We start from the raw sequence: 18,507 nt of genomic DNA on the forward strand, positions 1-18,507 counted from the left end.
GTGAGGGGGAGAGAGATGAGATAGAACTCAAGGAAGATAATTAGCGCTAGAATAGACAAAGACAATGATGGGGGAAGGAAGACGAGAGAGAGAGGAAAAGAAGAGATACATGCATCTATACAAACATATATACATATATCTATATAAATATATGTATATATAACTATAGATATGCATATATACATACATAAACACATATTATCTAGGTATGTCTAAAACATGTATAGTAAATGCTAAGTTTACAAGCATACATTATTATGTCTTCATAACCCGTACGGGTTTTCTGAAAAAAAAGAAGTTTTTAGGTCTTCATAACCCGTATGGGTTTTGTGAAACAAAAAAAATGTTTTAGTTTTACATAACCCATACGGGTTATTGAGAATTGCGAATAATACTTTTTGTTTTTCAAAACCTGTATGGGTTTTGGCTTGGTAAGAGGGTTGGAAAAGGACCCTAAGGCTTGCAAGCCCATTTCCCCCCCTTTTTTGTCCCTTTACATGTTTCTTCATCCTCCAACATGATTTCTTGATTTCATCGTCATCAGGTTTACAAATGATCAAGTGGGTATCTCTAAAATTACCAACATAATCTCACACATCTTCTTAGTTTTCTGACCATATAAATTTTTCTATTTTTGGACAACATTAGCATAGTAAACTTTAATTTTCTTTATCAGTGCCTTGACAGTCCTCACAGACATATGTCTACCATTTTTTTAATAACTTATGATATACTTGACCAAATTCAAAATAAATTACATATTATTTTTTTTACACTAGATTCTATACACTTTAAAAAAAAAAAGTTTGCATTTTTTAATATTTTGATGCAAGTTATGCCCAACGCACGAACATGTACCAAATTTTCAGGATGCGGTCACTTCCAAAAATCATAAAAAAAATACTCAACAGAAAATTACAAAAAAATATACAACTTCTAGATCTCACTCTTACCTATCATCCTGCTAAAGGGTTTTTCAAAATACTAAATCTAACTATATATTTTGTGCACGAAAATAGCTATGCTATATTTTTCTGAAAAAATCAGGAACAATTTTTTCGTGCGTGGAAAGGTTTGACCCTCTTAATCTTATCCAATTTTTTTAAAATTAGTAGTTTAGAAACTAGATTCAAAGTACTACAATTCTTATTCTTTTCTCAACTCCTAGTTTTGAGTGCATGACCTTCAAATAGCTCTTTGAAGTTTAGGTTTACCTGTTTTTTAGAAACAAAAGTGGCCACTTATACCCCCCTTTTTGTTCACCATCTTGGTGCAATTACCCCCAAAGAAGAAAAACTACATACTCTTATCCTCCCTAATAATTTTTTTTTAAAGTCTCTAAGTACTCTAGGGACAAGAGGCCCTAGTCATCCACAACCCAACTATCAAGATTCTTAAACGTCTATTTTGCTAGGCAATCTGCCACTCTATTCCATTCACGAGGAATATTAAAAGAAATATACTCCAAAGAGGAACATAAATTCAAAATCTGCTTAACCAACAAAGCTAAATGACAATTAACTCCATCAAAATGTTGTGCATTCAACATATTAATCATAATATGAGAATCAAACTCACAAGCAATCATCTTCCAACCAATGGAACAACCTCTTTCTATAGCATGTAAAATAGAAAGAGCCTCCATAAGGTTATTAGAATGATGTCCTTTGTAGGTGGGGAAGAAGAACACATGATCACCATTACTACCTCTACCAATGCCCTTGAATCCTATCTGCCCAAGATTTCCTTGGAAGATCCATCATAATTAACTTTCAAAACTCCCCTTGGAGGAGGAAGCCGTCTCCCTTCAAGATGAATCCTTTTTTTAGCATGTCGAGTCCTCCTACCTACCTTGAAAGCCTCATTAATATCTCATAAATTTAAATTCTTAATCACATCCTAATCACTAGGATCAACACCCACAAAAAAGGTCACACTTTACAGAAATGGTCTCCTGAAGTCTATTGATAATTTTTCTCCAAACACGAGCCTCCCCCAACTTATTACCTTGAAAAATCATGTAATTCCTCTCTAGCCAAAGGTTCCAAAGAGTGAGAGTAGGACCAATTATCCAGGCCACCTAGAGAAAAAAAGTCTTGGTTGGAGGTCTTTCTAAACTATCCCAAAACTCAACCAAAGAGGTAGCATGAATACAAGCATGATGCCATGCATCCCACCACCAGTGCCAAACCCTTCTAGAATATTGACACTGAAAGAACAGATGAGAAGAGCAGTCTTCATCATTATAATGGAGAACACAAATAGAGGGACCATGAAAGCCCTTCTTTTGCAAATCCTTCTAGGTGAGACACTTATCCTAGGCCACCAACTTCAAGAAAAAATTACATATATTACATTGCTACTCATCTAAAAGAAACCTACACTTTTTTTTAAAAGTATAATACATTATTATCATTTGTTATACAATTTATCTATCTAGTTGTAATGTGAATTGATTTTGAATTATTCTTCGTTTCTTTTTGTATACTACCCTAATTTTAAATGTTTTGGGGTGGATTCTTAATGTCCTAAGGATATAGCAATTCATTGTGATAAACTATACTTTGGTTTCATATTGTTTAAAGATTTTTATTTTTTCCTTGGACCACTTCCTATGAACATATTGATAAAATGAAACATGGGAAAGAGTCCACAACAATGCTGATATACTTTCATATAAAAATAAAAAAAATAGAGAAGAAAATATTGTACTACATTCGCCAAAGATATTATTGTAATAAAAACACATGTTCCTTGCATGTAAATATGTGCACCAATCACTCCCAAATATTAGTCATATTTAACTTTTTTAGTTTGATTTGGTTTAGAAACTATATAAAAAAGAAATTGAAGAGACTGATGGAAAAAGAAAATAAAGAAAAAACACCCTCACCTTCTCCCACTTCCTCTACCACACCCATCTAAAAGAAACCTACATAATTTTTAAAAATTGTGCAATAAATCTATAATATAAAATTTACAATTTCTTTTTTGATCAATAAAATTTACCATATATTATATATTATGCATTATTATCATTTATATACTAATTTACAATTAACTTGTCAAATAATAATGTGAATTGATTTTGAATTAGCTTTGTTAAAATAAGCATTATACTACATTCAACAAAGAAATTATCATATCAATAACATTTTCCTTAGATGTAAATAGGCTCAACAATTAGTAAAAAAAATATGTATATTTAATCTTTTTAATTTGATTTGGTTTAGACAATGCAATAAAAGACTATACAAATCTCCTTTTCTTTGATCTTTTTAATTTGATTTGGTTTAGACAATGCAATAAAAGACTATACAAATCTCCTTTTCTTTGCTACACCACCATTCATTAAAACAGCAAGAAATAAATATGATATCTTCACATTCATTATATTTTAAATGATAAATAGTGAAATCAAGAAAAAGCTACAATGACAGACAAATAGAAGATGGAGAGAGTGATAAGAGAAGAAAAGTGAAAAAAACACCCCCACCTTCTCTTGACTGTATTCACTACGTACCTTCACAGTGTAATTCCATTTCATCCCCATCTAATAATTTTACGACGCCTCAATTTATCAAGGCAAAACTGTTGATTTGTTGCTGTAACAAAGAGAAGCAACATCAAAGTATTTAAAATTAAATACTGGGAATTCAAGATCTTCTGTTACAGATGTATGAGAAGAACATTGAACATACTCAACGTCAAGCGTGGCGTACCTTGCCAAATATACGACTCTGCTGGGGATCGAACCCAGAATCTCTGGTTTCGTAGACCAGCGCCTTATCCATTGGGCCACAGAGTCCTGATGTGACAGAAAAGGAGTGCATGTATACCTTTTTGGTGTTTACTCTGGTTCTATTTTATCTGTTTGAAATCTTCCACCTCACCACCCAATTACATCTCAATTATAATTTACTGCTTGCCCAGTTATATGTATAGAATTTGGCTTGGTATTCCCTTGTGTTTTGCTTGTTCTCATGAAATAAAAACTAGAATTAACTGAAAGGATTAGTAGACGACTAGAGCATTTTCCGCAATGTTGTTGCCCGGGTTCGAACGGGGGACCTTCGGGGTGTAAGACTACGCGTCATAACTGAATACAGCACAGCACCATGTTTTCATGGCGTTAAAAGATCTTTTAATCCTAAATTTCGAAAAACAAGTGTAGCTTTTTTGCCTCCTCGTAAGATATTTATTGCTGAATACAAGTGTAGCTTTTTTCTGTAAAAGCGTTCAATCTTACAAAGTGGTAAGTTTGTTTCCCGTTAAACCAAAACATTGATATAAGGACAAGATGGCCGAGTTGGTCTAAGGCGCCAGTTTCAGGTACTGGTCTGAAAGGGCATGAGTTTGAATATCATTCTTGACAGCACTATTACTTTACTTTTGAAGTCCAATACACGCAACAGGCCGATAGCTCTAAAGTTGAGCCAGTTTCAGGTACTGGTACGAAAAGACATGGGTTCGAATCCAATTCTTCAAAATTTTATATATAAGTTTATAATTTTCTTTTATGAAAATGCTCAACTTAAAAATATACGATAATGCTTAGCTATGGAGTTATCCTGTTGCATGCTTTTAAAATAATGGTGCCGTCAAGAATGGGATTCGAACCCATGCCGTTTCTGACCAGTACCTGAAACTGGCATCTTAGACCAACTCGGCCATCTTAACCCTATGGAACAGGTAAGTTTGAGAGAATTCTAAATTGAAATGGCTTCAAAATTTGATTAACATTCTTAGTGTGAGATACTTATTTTACCGTCTCCATTGATACTTTGCATTTCGAAATTTAGGATTAAAAGATCTTTAAACGCTATGAAAACATGGTCCTGTGCTGTATTCAGTTATGACGCGTAGTCTTACACCCCGAAGGTCCCCGGTTCGAACCTGGGCAACAACATTGCAGAAAATGTTCTAGTCGTCTACTAATCCTTCCACTTAATTCTAGTTTTTCTTTCGTAAGACCAAGAAAAACACAAGGAAATCCCAAGCCAAATTCTATATAGATGACTGGGCAAGCAGTAAAATATAATTGAGATGTGACTGGGTGGCGAGAAAAAATAGAAACAAAATAAACACAAAAGTGCTTTACGTGCAGTGCTATTATGCACCACGGTGACTCTATGGCCCAATGGATAAGGCGCTGGTCAACGAAACCAGAGATCGATCCCCAGTAGAGTCGTGGCTTGTTAACAATCTCCTTTGTCCGAATGTTTTAAAAACCTCTCAGGTTTATTTCTGAACTTTTAAACTTGTTCTTTCAATCTAGTGCTCTAGTTTTCTTTCTGAACTTTTAACCTACAGGAAATATGTTTCAGGTAATAACTCATAAAACACTTTCATGCTCCACCATAAAAATTTGTGAAAATGATCAGTGTTAATGTTTGTAGCTTCAGTCGAATGATCATTTAGAATACATATAATATATGTTGATTAATAATAATATATTATTATGTTATATTATTATATTATTATTAATCATATAAAATTTAATATTCAATATTAATCTATTATATTATTCTAAATTAATAATTGATTGATGAAACATTATAATATTGATTAAATTATTATAATTAAAGGAGAGACATGTTCATTCAAGGACATGCCTCTCCAAAAGAATATATATAGTATAATGTTATTCAATTTGAGAACATATAGAATTCCAAGAATGCAAGTATCAGATTGAATCAGATATATACATTAAAATACATCCAATAAAATCTGGAAAAATCAACAATCAGCTATAGAGTTATCCTAAAAATTTGTGAAAATGATCAGCTGTAGAGCTATCCTGTTGTATATGTTCCAGTTTAAAACATAGGTAAAAGTAAATCCTGTCAAGAATGGGATTCGAACCCATGCCCTTTCGGACCAGTACCTGAAACTGGCGCCGTAGACCAACTCGGCCATCTTGATCTTGACGACATTGCGAATGTATGAGAGTTCTCTCGACATTTTTGTTTAATGGGAAACAAACTTAGAGTTTGTAAGATTAATCGTTTGTACAGAAGAAGACTACACTTGTATTCAGCAGTAAATATTTTACGAGGATGCAAAAGACTCTTATGTTACGTCCCGATTGATGCATTGCATTTCGAAGTTTAAGATTAAAAGATCTTTTACCGTCATGTAAACTTTGGTGCTGTTCTGTAGTCAGTTATAACGGATACTCTTACACCCTGAAGGTCCCCGGTTCGAACCTAGGCAACACCATTGCAGAAAATGTTACAGTCATCTCTTAATCCTTTCACTTAATTCTAGTTTTTCCTTCATACGACCAAGCAGAACACAAGGGAATACCAAGCCAAATTCTATACAGATGACTGGGCAAGCAGTAAATTATAATTGAGATGTAATTGGGTGGTGAGGTGGAAGATTTCAAACAGATAAAATAGAACCAGAGTAAACACAAAAAAGGTATACATGCACTCCTTTTCTGTCACATCGGGACTCTGTGGCCCAATGGATAAGGCGCTGGTCTACGAAACCAGAGATTCTGGGTTCGATCCCCAGCAGAGTCGTCAAATTTTATGCTAGCTAAAAATTTGCTTGACGGACAGTAGATGTCTTACCACTTTTGTTTTAATTTTTTATATCTATTTAAAATTAACATTATGAGAATTTATTGACAGTAGATCTCGTTAACTAAATGTCTAGCTGAGCATGGAAATCTAGTGCTGTATTTTTGGATTAACAGTGGCAGTTCAATCTAGTGCATCCTCAATGTTCAGCTATTTAACTAGTAAAACTGATTGAATACAAGTATGTGGTCATAGAAAGAGATGACCTTCATGATGTTTTACAATATTTTTAAAATGTTGAGTAAAAATGGTTGCATTCAGTTCAAAGATAAACCATTGGTCTGCTGACTACAAAATTTTGGCAGCAGTTTAGTGTCTTTTATTGTTGAGTCAGGGTAGCGCAATACATGGACTGGAGTTAATTATTTAAGGTAGTTGTTCAGTATCACATATTCATATAGGGGAATGAATATAATGAAATTATCTTAAATTTGATCTCTTTTCTTCCAATGTTCATTTGAAAGATAATGAACATTGATTAATGTAGTTAGTTATTTGTTAATAAATAATTGTTGAGATTTAGTTATATTATTAAATCTATATATTATGACAATGATATAGAGAATGAATATAGTGAAATAATTTAAGTTTGATATATATTTTTATTTTGTGTGTTATATATTTCTTTCACCATTAGTATTGTACTGATGGGTCTACACTGCATAAGCTTTACATAATTTCTTTTAGTCTATGTGTTGATTTCATATATGCTGAAGATTTCATGATGGATTTGATTATCATGCTAAAACAAAACTCATGATAAATCAGAATGAGATCACACTAGAAGATCAATTCAATCTTATTTTCAATAAGACTTGGTTAGTTTTCTCTTATTTGAAGATTCTCATTGAATTAAATAACGTTGGAGTGAATTCCGAAAGATCAATGTACCTTACCTTTAGAAAATTAAGAAATCAAATTAGTATAATGTATTTTAATGACTTAATTATTTCCTTCAAAAGAATCATGATCCCTTAGGCCAGCTAGACATAGATCTGAAGATGTTAGTCCTACAAGATCTCCCTCAATACCAAGAGGTTGGTCTTTTCAATAAAAAAGGGTAAACTTACATGTCACATTGTTTTGAAGGAACATACATAGATTCATTTTAAAAAGGATTAAGACCATTCCTCAAGTCTCTCTACACAATTAGAATTTTTTCTTTGACATTCACCAAATATATTAAAATTTGAAAGCATTTAAATAATGGATCAACTATTAGAATATATATGCAAGAATATAATGATAACTTACACCATTCGAATCAATAAAAATAGTTAGACCATTCAAATCTCTCTCTGAAAATGCTACACCCATATCTAGAATGTAATGATAATTTACACCATTCGAATCAATAAAAATAATTAGACCATTCAAATCTCTCTCTGAAAATGCTACACCCATATTGTGTAGCCCAGGACATAGAGAATAGGTACGGATGTCCGTGTAGGCATAAATGAAGCAATGTGAACCATTATCTTTGTGTGGCGCCTCTCGAGGCATCTGAAGTAGGAGCACGGGTTCAAGATGAAAGATATAGATGTTGTAGTAGTAGTAGTGGGCATGCAAAGGACGGGTGTAGACAATTACAAAAGGAAAACATATATCCTCAAGAAACTGCAAAACAAAAGAATGTAAAAAAAACAATGATGAAATATGCAAAGAAATGAACTAACGTGTATGATAAGTTATGGCTGGTAAAGTCCAATCTAGCTCAAGAAAAAGCATTGAATAACTTACGAACCAATTGTGTTATTTGTATAGAAATTTCATTGCAGGCATGGCTGAGTAGTAGAGTAGCAAAGGAGCAATTGAGAAGCAACAATAAATGGTGTGGCTAAGATTCAAAGATGATGAACAAATTGAATCTTCGATTGTCCTTCAATTTGCTTTTATAGATTGAACCCGCTATTCCACCACTCTATCAACAACGACTCATTTAATTTTTCTTTTCTTTTTTAAATCATCCACTCTTTTACAAATTCTAGTTGGCATTGAAGAATGGTGACTACTATAGATTGTCATTGCGAGAGTGCATTAAGGGAGACGTTTCAATTGCAGAAAGCATTAAGGAAGACGTTACAATTGTAGTAACCAAACGTCAAATTTTTCTTAAACTGGTTTTTTGTTTAAGGATAACATGGATTCCATTATGCACTAAAATAGAAATAAAAAATTGAAACAAAACAAAAGATCATTAAACATACTCAAAGTCGAGCGTGGCGCAACTTCCCAAATTAGAATGCTTCACAATTATTCGACTCTGCTGGGGACCGAACCCATAATCTCTGGTTTCGTAGACCAGCGCCTTATCCATTGGGCCACAAAGTCATGATATAAGTAAAAGGGAATGCATGTGTAACTTTTTTGTGTTTACTCTGGCTCTATTTTATCTGTTTGAAATCTTCCATCTCACCACCCAATTACATCTCAATTATATTTAACTGCTTGCCTAGTCATATGTATAGAATTTGGCTTGGTATTCCCTTGTGTTTTGCTTGTTCTCATGAAAGATTAACTAGAATTAAGTGAAAGGATTAGTAGGCGACTAGAACATTTTCCGCAATGTTGTTGTCGGGGTTCAAACCGAGCACCTTTGGGTGTAAGATTACGCGTCATAACTGAATACAGCACAACACCATGTTTTCATGGCGTTATCAATCGAGACCCTAAAATAAGTATCTTTTGCCTCCTCGTAAGATATTTATTGTTGAATACAAGTGTACTTTTTTTTCTGTACAAGCGATCAATCTTACAAAGTGGTAAGTTTGTTTCCTGTTAAACCAAAACTTTTGAGAAAATGCTCAAACCCAACTATATGACAAGGTCAAGATGGCCGAGTTGGTCTAAAGCGCCATTTTGAAAGGGCATGAGTTCGAATCTCAGTCTTGACAACACCATAACTTTACTTTTAAAGTTGAATATGTTAAAAATAGGGGAGGAAATAGAGTAGACAAATACACCATAAACATATTTCATTCATCCCACAGAATGATTACAAAATGCCTCTATTAAAGGAGGTCTTAGGTGTTTCTAGAAAGGGCAGGAGGTAGCTGGAAACTTCCAGAATTTTTGCATATAAAATAATGTTTTAAGACTATAGATGGTACGGTGGACAGGTTGGAGTAGATGTTGAAAATAAATCCAAGTCCTACTAATTCTGTAAACACTTGTGCATACAGAACATGTGGATGGGGTAGGTGAGATTAGACTCCAACACTCCCCCTTAATCTCAAGTACCAATATTCTATCCATTCTTTTGTTATTTGCAGCTTTCTTCAACTATCTTCCCTTTTTGTCTATGATCTCTTCTTTGGTTTTCTTACTAATTGGTTGTTGCTATAGCTACTGCATTTTTCAGCATTCACAATGTCTTCTCTTTAACTGATATTCTCCTCTGATTTTCTGATTTCTTTCATCAACTTCTCTTTCTTTCTTGAGCTCCAGTTTTCTTCAACTGTTGTTGCAGTCTCTCAATCTCTTTGGTTTGAAGTCTTAAAAACATCATACAATCAGTAGTTGCCTTGCTAGACAATGATTTCTTTTGGTTGAAAACATTTGTAATCCCTTTTGGATATTCAAACCTTTCATTACTTCTATTGTTGTTCACATAAGAACATTTGTACAATCTTTTGAACATGCCTGTGAGCTTTTGCCAACTAGGTCCATAGGTCCATCCACAATCCATTTTTATACAACCTGGTATTGATTCTTTCTTCCAACGCATTTTTTCAGAATGATTTCTTAAACCACAAATTTTACATGGATGCAAGTCCCAACACATTTCTTTTGTGTGTCCTTCTCTATTGCAATGAGAACACCTAATACAATGCCTTTTATGGGCTGTTTTGTTTGAACTAGTAGCATCATTTTCTTTTCCTATGACATATCCAAGACCTTCATACTTTGGCCTCATTATAGGCTCAACAGGGTCTCTAATTCCTTGTTCTTGTTTTCCTAATCCTTGACCTTTATAACCCATTTTCTTCATGATTTTTAAACCAATATTCTTATTATCACAACTAACATAATTTGCAAACACATTCTCATCTTCTTTCTTGCATTCTTGATCATAAACAGTTTCAACTAAATCACTTTCACCAAATGATGAACACAAATCTCTTGTGTCACATGAAGCATTACTAACTAGTGGTTTTAACTTCAAACATTCATTCTCTTGTTTCAGATTTAAAATTTCCCTTTTCTGTAAACTATTTTCTTCTTCTAACCTTTTTGACATTTCTTCTAAATCATCAAACTTCCTTTTGACATCATCAAATAACTTTAATTTCTCTTCTAATTCCTCATTTTTATCTTTAACTTCTTTCAGTTCTTTTTTAAGATTATAATTTTCATCTAACAGTTCACATTTTTCCATTTGCTTCTCTTTTAAAAGACATATCATTTCTGAAATTTTCTTCTTACATTCCTTCAATTCTTCTTTTAAATCATTTGTTTTCTCTTTCTTTACTCTGTCCACTTTACCCATTGAAACAAAAAAAATAAAAATAAACTTACCTTACCCTAACACTTGAATTTCTGTACTGTGAATTTCCTTTTTTATGCTTGATTGTGAACTATTTCTTTAAACAAAAGAACTTCTGCATCTCACAAATCTTGGCTTCGACTCCATGTTTTCAAACAACAAATTGACAGGTGCAACATTTGTACAACTTCTCTCTCATCAATGACTTCTTTCATCTCTTAGGCTTTTCACGAACTTGGCTTCAATCAATTTCCTTTTACTAGTGAGCTCTTAAGCTTCGACACCTTCCTATAAAATCTTCTTGAGATCAGCAACACTTCCTTCTTCCTTGGTGAAATTTTTTTCAGAAATGCTATGATGCTAGACACTTCACTCAAGCAATTTTCCTCTACACTATTGGCTATTGCATTTTGTCTATTGGGGCAACTTACTCTTTGCCACAGTCAAACTGAATAATTTCCTTCCAAGACTTAGAACACTCCTAATAGATTTTGCATTCTTCACAAATCATTTACAAATGCAAACCACCAAAAGACTAAATGACACTCAAGTTTGCTCGTTCACAAAAACAACACTACCCAATAGAGCTTGGGTTCTACACTAGACAATCCATGCCAGTTGCAATTTAACACAACAAGGCAATACACAAGGAGTTGACAAAGCATAACTCTGCTCACTGGCTGCAAAGAAGCATCATGACACAGAGAAACAGAGCAATGCGCTAGCTGCAAACTGGAGTGCTCACAAAGCAGTACATTTAACAAAGCAAAGACAAAATGGAGCAGAACAAAAACACTTTCTACTCTTGACCTTTGGCTCTGATACCACTGTTAAAAACAGGGGAGGAAATAGAGCAGACAAATACACCATAAACATATTTCATTCATCCCACAGAATGATTACAAAATGCCTCTATTAAAGGAGGTCTTGGATGTTTCTAGAATGGGCAGGAGGTAGCTGGAAACTTCTAGAATTTTTGCATATAAAATAATGTTTTAAGACTATAGATGGTACGGTGGACAGGTTGGAGTAGATGTTGAAAATAAATCCAAGTCCTACTAATTCTGTAAACACTTGTGCATACGGAGCATGTGGATGGGGTAGGTGAGATTAGAATACACGCAACTGGATATAGCTCTATAGCTGAGCCAGTTTCAGGTACTGGTACGAAAAGACATGGGTTCGAATCCCATTCTTCAAAATTTTATATTGGAGTAGATGTTGAAAATAAATCCAAGTCCTACTAATTCTGTAAACACTTGTGCATACGAAGCATGTGGATGGGGTAGGTGAGATTAGAATACACGCAACTGGATATAGCTCTATAGCTGAGCCAGTTTCAGGTATTGGTACGAAAAGACATGGGTTCGAATCCCATTCTTCAAAATTTTATATATAAGTTTATAATTTTCTTTTATGAAAATGCTCAACTTAAAAATGTATGAAAATGCTTATATGGTGATGTCAAGAATGGGATTCGAACCCATGCCCTTTCGGACCAGTACCTGAAACTGGCGCCTTAGACCAACTCGGCCATCTTGACCCCATGAAAAATAATCTTAATGAACAAGTATAGGAATTAGACAAAAGAATTGCTAAGTTGAAAGCCCCAAAACAGCAATTCCTGACACCATTTCAGCATCAAAAGATTACTCAGGATATAGTCAGATTAGAAAACGAACAATTGAATATCATCAATGATAATCCTGAATTACAAGAAAAATATTGGTCTACTGAAGATGAACAAACTGCTTCAGAATATAAAGTCAATCCAGTGGTTTAACAGGCAATACAGAAAGAAACTAGGAAAGAATGGTTATAGAACCGTCTAGGTTTCCTCTACTCTATCAAAATTGATGTTCAAAAGGAAATTCACAAGATACAGGGTGAATTAATGGAAGATATGACTGGATCAAGTAGACTAGATCAATACATTGAGGAAATTAGAAATCTCCAGTGTACAGAAACACCTTTTACACCTCTAACACTCACTGAGATTACTGAAGAACAGAAAGAAGAACCCAGGGTATATGCATATCTTCGAGGATTCAGGAACTCCTGTCCTGCCATCATAATAACTGTTAAAGTTAAGGGGATGAAACCATATCCCTTATGCGCACTGCTTGACTCAGGAGATCCCTTATGCGCACTGCTTGACTCAGGAGCAGATTGCAATCTGCCTCGATCAAATTGTTTTCCAATAGACTGTTGGAAAAAAAACATAACTTCCATCAACTCTGTCAATAACAAGGACAGTCCTATAAGTCAGAAAACAACAGTTTCCTTAATATTTTCTACAGGCATAAAGCAAGTTGAATTTCTAGGATTCCCTGTGGAACATTATGACTGTATCATAGGCAGTGACACTGCAACAATGGAGTCCTTATACAATAGGTCCTAAAGGGACTTCAATAACCTTTGAATTTGGTTCAGTTGAACAGATAAATGAATCAAGAGCTTATTCTCCAAAGCTCAATTTTCAGAAGGAAAAACAGTTTGAACCAGGTCAAAGAGTATGGTTTACTCAGCAAGCCGACTCAATGAAATCAGAACTAGAACAAATTCAGAAGGATTTCTTTGACACTGTAATCACAAAAGATTTGAACAAGTATCACAGAGATTTTGAATGCAGTTTGAAACTAAAGAGAGTTCAAGATGGAAAAGAAATGATGCCTAAGGGAAAGGCTAACTACTTTATCCTCTCTCGCACTGATCAGGACTCAGGAGTCATGTGAAAAAGAAATTGCAGAACTTCTTGCAAAAGGTATGATTCGTCAAAGTATTAGTCCATTTTCATGTCATGTCATGTATGTACCAAAGAAAGATGAACATGGAAATGAGTTACAGGAAAAAAGATTAGTGGTTAATTATAAGCCATTAAATGTTTGCCTGGAAGCCAATCAACATCCTCTACCAAGTAAGGACTATATCTGGCAACGAATTCAAGGATGTAATGTCTTCAGCAAATTTGGTCTTACCGAAGGATTCTGGCAAGTAAAAATAAAAGAAGAGGACAGGTATAAAACGGCTTTCTCAGTACCTCAAGGTTTGTATGAATGGAATGTTCTTCCATTCGGAATTAAAACAGCCCCATCAATATTTCAGGGTGTCATGGATAGAATATTTGCCCCTTATGCAAAATTCATACAACCCTACATAGATGATATTCTAATCTTTAGTCAAGATCATAAAAGCCATATAGAACATCTGAACAAATTCCTAACCATCTGTCAGATTCATGGAATTTGTCTTAATCCAGGAAAGGTTAGCTGGTGCACTGAAAGTCTCCTATTCATAGGAACAGAGATAGAACCTAATGGTAAAATCTATCCACAGCGCCATCTGCTTGAAAGTATTCAAAAGCTTGAAGTTAAAGATAAAAGAAGTCTTCAAAGATTTCTTGGACTGGTAAATTATATTGCCGGATATTTTGAAAATGTTGCAGAGGCCAGGAAAGAATTAAACAAGCTTCTAAGGAAAGATGCACCACCATGGAGCTACTCAGAAAATCAAGGACCAATGTTTAAAATTACCCCAGTTCAAAATACCAGGAAAAGGGAAAAAGATTGTGCTATTGAATTAAGGGAAGATTACCAGTTACAGCCAATGTTTCAATTACTGTAATTTTAAAGAATCAAAATTTTTAAAGAAATTAAAAAATATAATTAAAAGTTCATTAATTAAAAAATATTGTCTTTTATTCAAAAATATATACTTAAATCAATATTATAAATGTAATATACTTATTTCTAAATATTCTCTATATAATAATTATTAAATAAAATATAAATAATATCTATTATTTGCATATACATAAATAATGCACCTCTTTCAAATACAAATGATAATAGAATATTACACTTTATACCTACAGAAAATATGTTTCAGGTAATAACTCATAAAACACTTTCATGCTCCACCATAAAAATTTGTGAAAATGATCAGCTATAGGGTTATCCTGTTGTATATGTTCCAGTTTAAAACATAGGTAAAAGTAAATCCTGTCAATAATGGGATTCGAACCCATGCCCTTTCGGACCAGTACCTGAAACTGGCGCCTTAGACCAACTCGGCCATCTTGACCTTGTCGACATCGCAAGGTTTGAAAGTTTTCTCAATGTTTTTGTTTAACGGGAAACAAACTTAGAGTTTGTAAGATTTATCGTTTGTACAGAAGAAGACCACACTTGTATTCAGCAGTAAATATTTTACGAGGATGCAAAAGATTCTTATGTTACGTCCCGATTGATGCATTGCATTTCGAAGTTTAAGATTAAAAGATCTTTTACCGTCATGTAAACTTTGGTGCTGTGCTGTAGTCAGTTATAAAGGGTACTCTTACACCCCGAAGGTCCCCGGTTCGAACCTAGGCAACACCATTGCGGAAAATGTCATAGTCATCTCTTAATCCTTTCACTTAATTCTAGTTTTTCCTTCATACGACCAAGCAAAACACAAGGAAATCCCAAGCCAAATTCTATACATATGACTGGGCAAGCAGTAAAATATAATTGAGATGTAATTGGGTGGTGAAGTGGAAGATTTCAAACAGATAAAATAGAACCAGAGTAAACACAAAAAAGTTATACATGCATTCCTTTTTAGTCACATTGTGACTCTGTGGCCCAATGGATAAGGCGCTGGTCTACGAAACCAGAGATTCTAGGTTCGATCCCCAGCAGAGTTGTCAAATTTGAATCTGGATAGAAATTTGCGTCATGCATGGCGGAGAGTAGATGTCCTTCTATCGACACTACTTTTGTTTTAATTTTTTATTTCTATTTAAAATTGACATTATGAGAATTTACTGACGTTATGAGAGATCTCGTTAACTTTATGTCTAGCTGAGAATGGAAATCTCCATGCTTCTTTCAATCTAGTGCTGTATTTTTGGATTAACAGTGGCAGTTCAATCTAGTGCATCCTCAATGTTCAGCTATTTAACTAGTAAAACTGATTGAATACAAGTATGTGGTCATAGAAAGAGATGACCTTCATGATGTTTTACAATATTTTTAAAATGTTGAGGAAAAATGGTTGCATTCAGTTCAAAGATAAACCATTGGTCTACTGACTACAAAATTTTGGCAGCAGTTTAGTGTCTTTTATTGTTGAGTCAGGGTAGCACAATACATGGACTGGAGTTAATTATTTAAGGTAGTTGTTCAGTATCACATATTCATATGGGAGAATGAATATAATGAAATTATCTTAAATTCGATATATTCTCTTTTCTTCCAATGTTCATTTGAAAGATAATGAATATTGATTAATGTAGTTAGTTATTTGTTAATAAATAATTGTTGAGATTTAGTTATATTATTAAAGCTATATACCATGATAATGATATGGAGAATGAATATAGTGAAATAATTTAAGTTTGATATATTTTTTATCTTGTGTGTTCTATATTTTTTTTACCATTAGTATTGTACTTACACTGCATAAGCTCTACATAATTTTTGATTATCATGCTAAAACAAAACTCATGATAAATCAGAATGAGGTCACACTAGAAGATCAATTCAATCTTATTTTCAATAAGACTTGGTTAGTTTTCTTCTATTTGAATATTCTCATTGAATTAAATAACATTGGAGTGAATTTCTAAAGATCAATGTACCTTACCTTTAGAAAATTAAAAAATCAAATTAGTATAATGTATTTTAATGACTTAATTATTTCCTTCAAAAGAATCATGATCCCTTAGGCCAACTAGACATAGATCTGAAGATGTTAGTCCTACAAGATCTCCCTCAATACCAAGAGGTTGGTCTTTTCAATGGAAAAGGGTAAACTTACATGTCACATTGTTTTGAAGGAACATACACAGATTCATTTTAAAAAGGATTAAGACCCTTCCTCAAGTCTCTCTACACAATTAGAATTCTTTCTTTGACATTCACCAAATATATTAAAATTTGAAAACATTTAAAAAATGGATCAACTATTAAAATATATATGCTAGAATGTAATGATAACTTACACCATTCGAATCAATAAAAATAATTAGACCATTCAAATCTCTGTGAAAATGCTACACCCATATTGTGTAGCCCAGGACATAGAGAATAGGTACGGATGTCCGTGTAAGCATAAACAAAGCAATGAGAACCATTATCTTTGTGTGGCGGCTCTGGAGGCATCTGAAGGAGGAGCACGAGTTCAATATGAAAGATATAGATGCAGTAGTAGTAGTAGTAGTGGGCATGCAAAGGACGGGTGTAGACAATTACAAATGGAAAACATATATCCTCAAGAAACTGCAAAACAAAAGAATGTAAAAAAACAATGATGAAATATGCAAAGAAATGAACTAACGTGTATGATAAGTTATGGCTGGTAAAGTCCAATCTAGCTCAAGAAAAAGCATTGAATAACTTACAAACCAATTGTGTTATTTGTATAGAAATTTCATTGCAGGCATGGCTGAGTAGTAGAGCAACAAAGGAGCAATTTAGAAACAACAATAGATGGTGTGGCTAAGATTCAGAGATGATGAACAAACTGATTCTTCTATTGTCCTTTAGTTTTCTTTTATAGATTGAACCCGCTATTCCACCACTCTATCAACAATGGCTCATTTAATTTTTCTTTTCTTTTTTAAATCATCCACTCTTTTACAAATTTTAGTTGGCATTGAAGAATGGTGACTACTGCAGATTGTCGTTGCGAGGGTGCATTAACGGAGATGTTTCACTTGCAGAAAGCATTAAGGAAGATGTTACAATTGTAGTAACCACTACGATGCTACCAACTTGTTCCCACATTGTCAACTAGTCTACCAGCTTTTTTGACACATGCATGCAAACGCCAAATTTTTCTTAAATTGGTTTTTTGTTTACGGACCTCTCGGCGAAACTAGTATACCTATCTTTAGAGAAATATAGGTAAAGTACGGCGATAGATATCTTAAATTGAAACCTAATTTTTACATATTGTCACTTAAAAAATAAAAAAGAACCTAAACTTCAAATAATTATAAAAAACTTTCCATTTAGAAGCATTCTTCAAATAATTTCTCCACAATAAAGCGTTGAACACACATTATGATATATGGTTATCTTTCCTTGTCTGATTTGCATGATAACAATCAATTGTATTAGAGAAATTCTTCCAACAATTTTTTTAATTGCATTAAACATCTTAGAATGAAAAAGCATGAAACCATAAAATCCTAATTTCTTGCCAAAATCGAGCATAGTATACTAATACAATGCAATAGCTGAGCATAATATGTATGATAGGGCCGCTAATATCAACTCATTCCATCAATACAAACTTTATAAAAACCTCATTGATCACAAAGAAATGGGAATAGACTGCTTTAAGAGGGACTGCCCTAAGCAACAATTTGACACAAAATTAATTTTGTAAACAATTTGAAATCTCCACCAAAATCAAATCTGCTAATTAAAATATTATTTGATT

The 18,507-nt window shown here is 33.5% G+C and overlaps 6 non-coding genes across 6 annotated transcripts; 2 read left to right on the forward strand and 4 right to left on the reverse strand.

Annotated features, from left to right (window-relative positions):
- Positions 1-3,735: 3,735 nt before the first annotated feature.
- Positions 3,736-3,808, reverse strand: TRNAR-ACG (transfer RNA arginine (anticodon ACG)). The gene has a single exon. It is a non-coding gene; the product is annotated as a tRNA-Arg (tRNA).
- A 2,036-nt stretch (positions 3,809-5,844) lies between these two features.
- On the reverse strand, positions 5,845-5,925 carry TRNAL-CAG (transfer RNA leucine (anticodon CAG)). Its single transcript has one exon. It is a non-coding gene; the product is annotated as a tRNA-Leu (tRNA).
- A 532-nt stretch (positions 5,926-6,457) lies between these two features.
- Positions 6,458-6,530, forward strand: TRNAR-ACG (transfer RNA arginine (anticodon ACG)). The gene has a single exon. It is a non-coding gene; the product is annotated as a tRNA-Arg (tRNA).
- Positions 6,531-12,538: 6,008 nt separating this feature from the next.
- Positions 12,539-12,619, reverse strand: TRNAL-CAG (transfer RNA leucine (anticodon CAG)). Its single transcript has one exon. It is a non-coding gene; the product is annotated as a tRNA-Leu (tRNA).
- Positions 12,620-15,078: 2,459 nt separating this feature from the next.
- Positions 15,079-15,159, reverse strand: TRNAL-CAG (transfer RNA leucine (anticodon CAG)). Its single transcript has one exon. It is a non-coding gene; the product is annotated as a tRNA-Leu (tRNA).
- A 531-nt stretch (positions 15,160-15,690) lies between these two features.
- TRNAR-ACG (transfer RNA arginine (anticodon ACG)) lies at positions 15,691-15,763 on the forward strand. The gene has a single exon. It is a non-coding gene; the product is annotated as a tRNA-Arg (tRNA).
- The last annotated feature ends 2,744 nt before the right edge of the window (positions 15,764-18,507 follow it).

This window comes from Cryptomeria japonica, chromosome 1 (genome assembly GCF_030272615.1).
Source record: "Cryptomeria japonica chromosome 1, Sugi_1.0, whole genome shotgun sequence".
In the NCBI taxonomy this organism is placed as follows: Eukaryota; Viridiplantae; Streptophyta; class Pinopsida; order Cupressales; family Cupressaceae; genus Cryptomeria; species Cryptomeria japonica.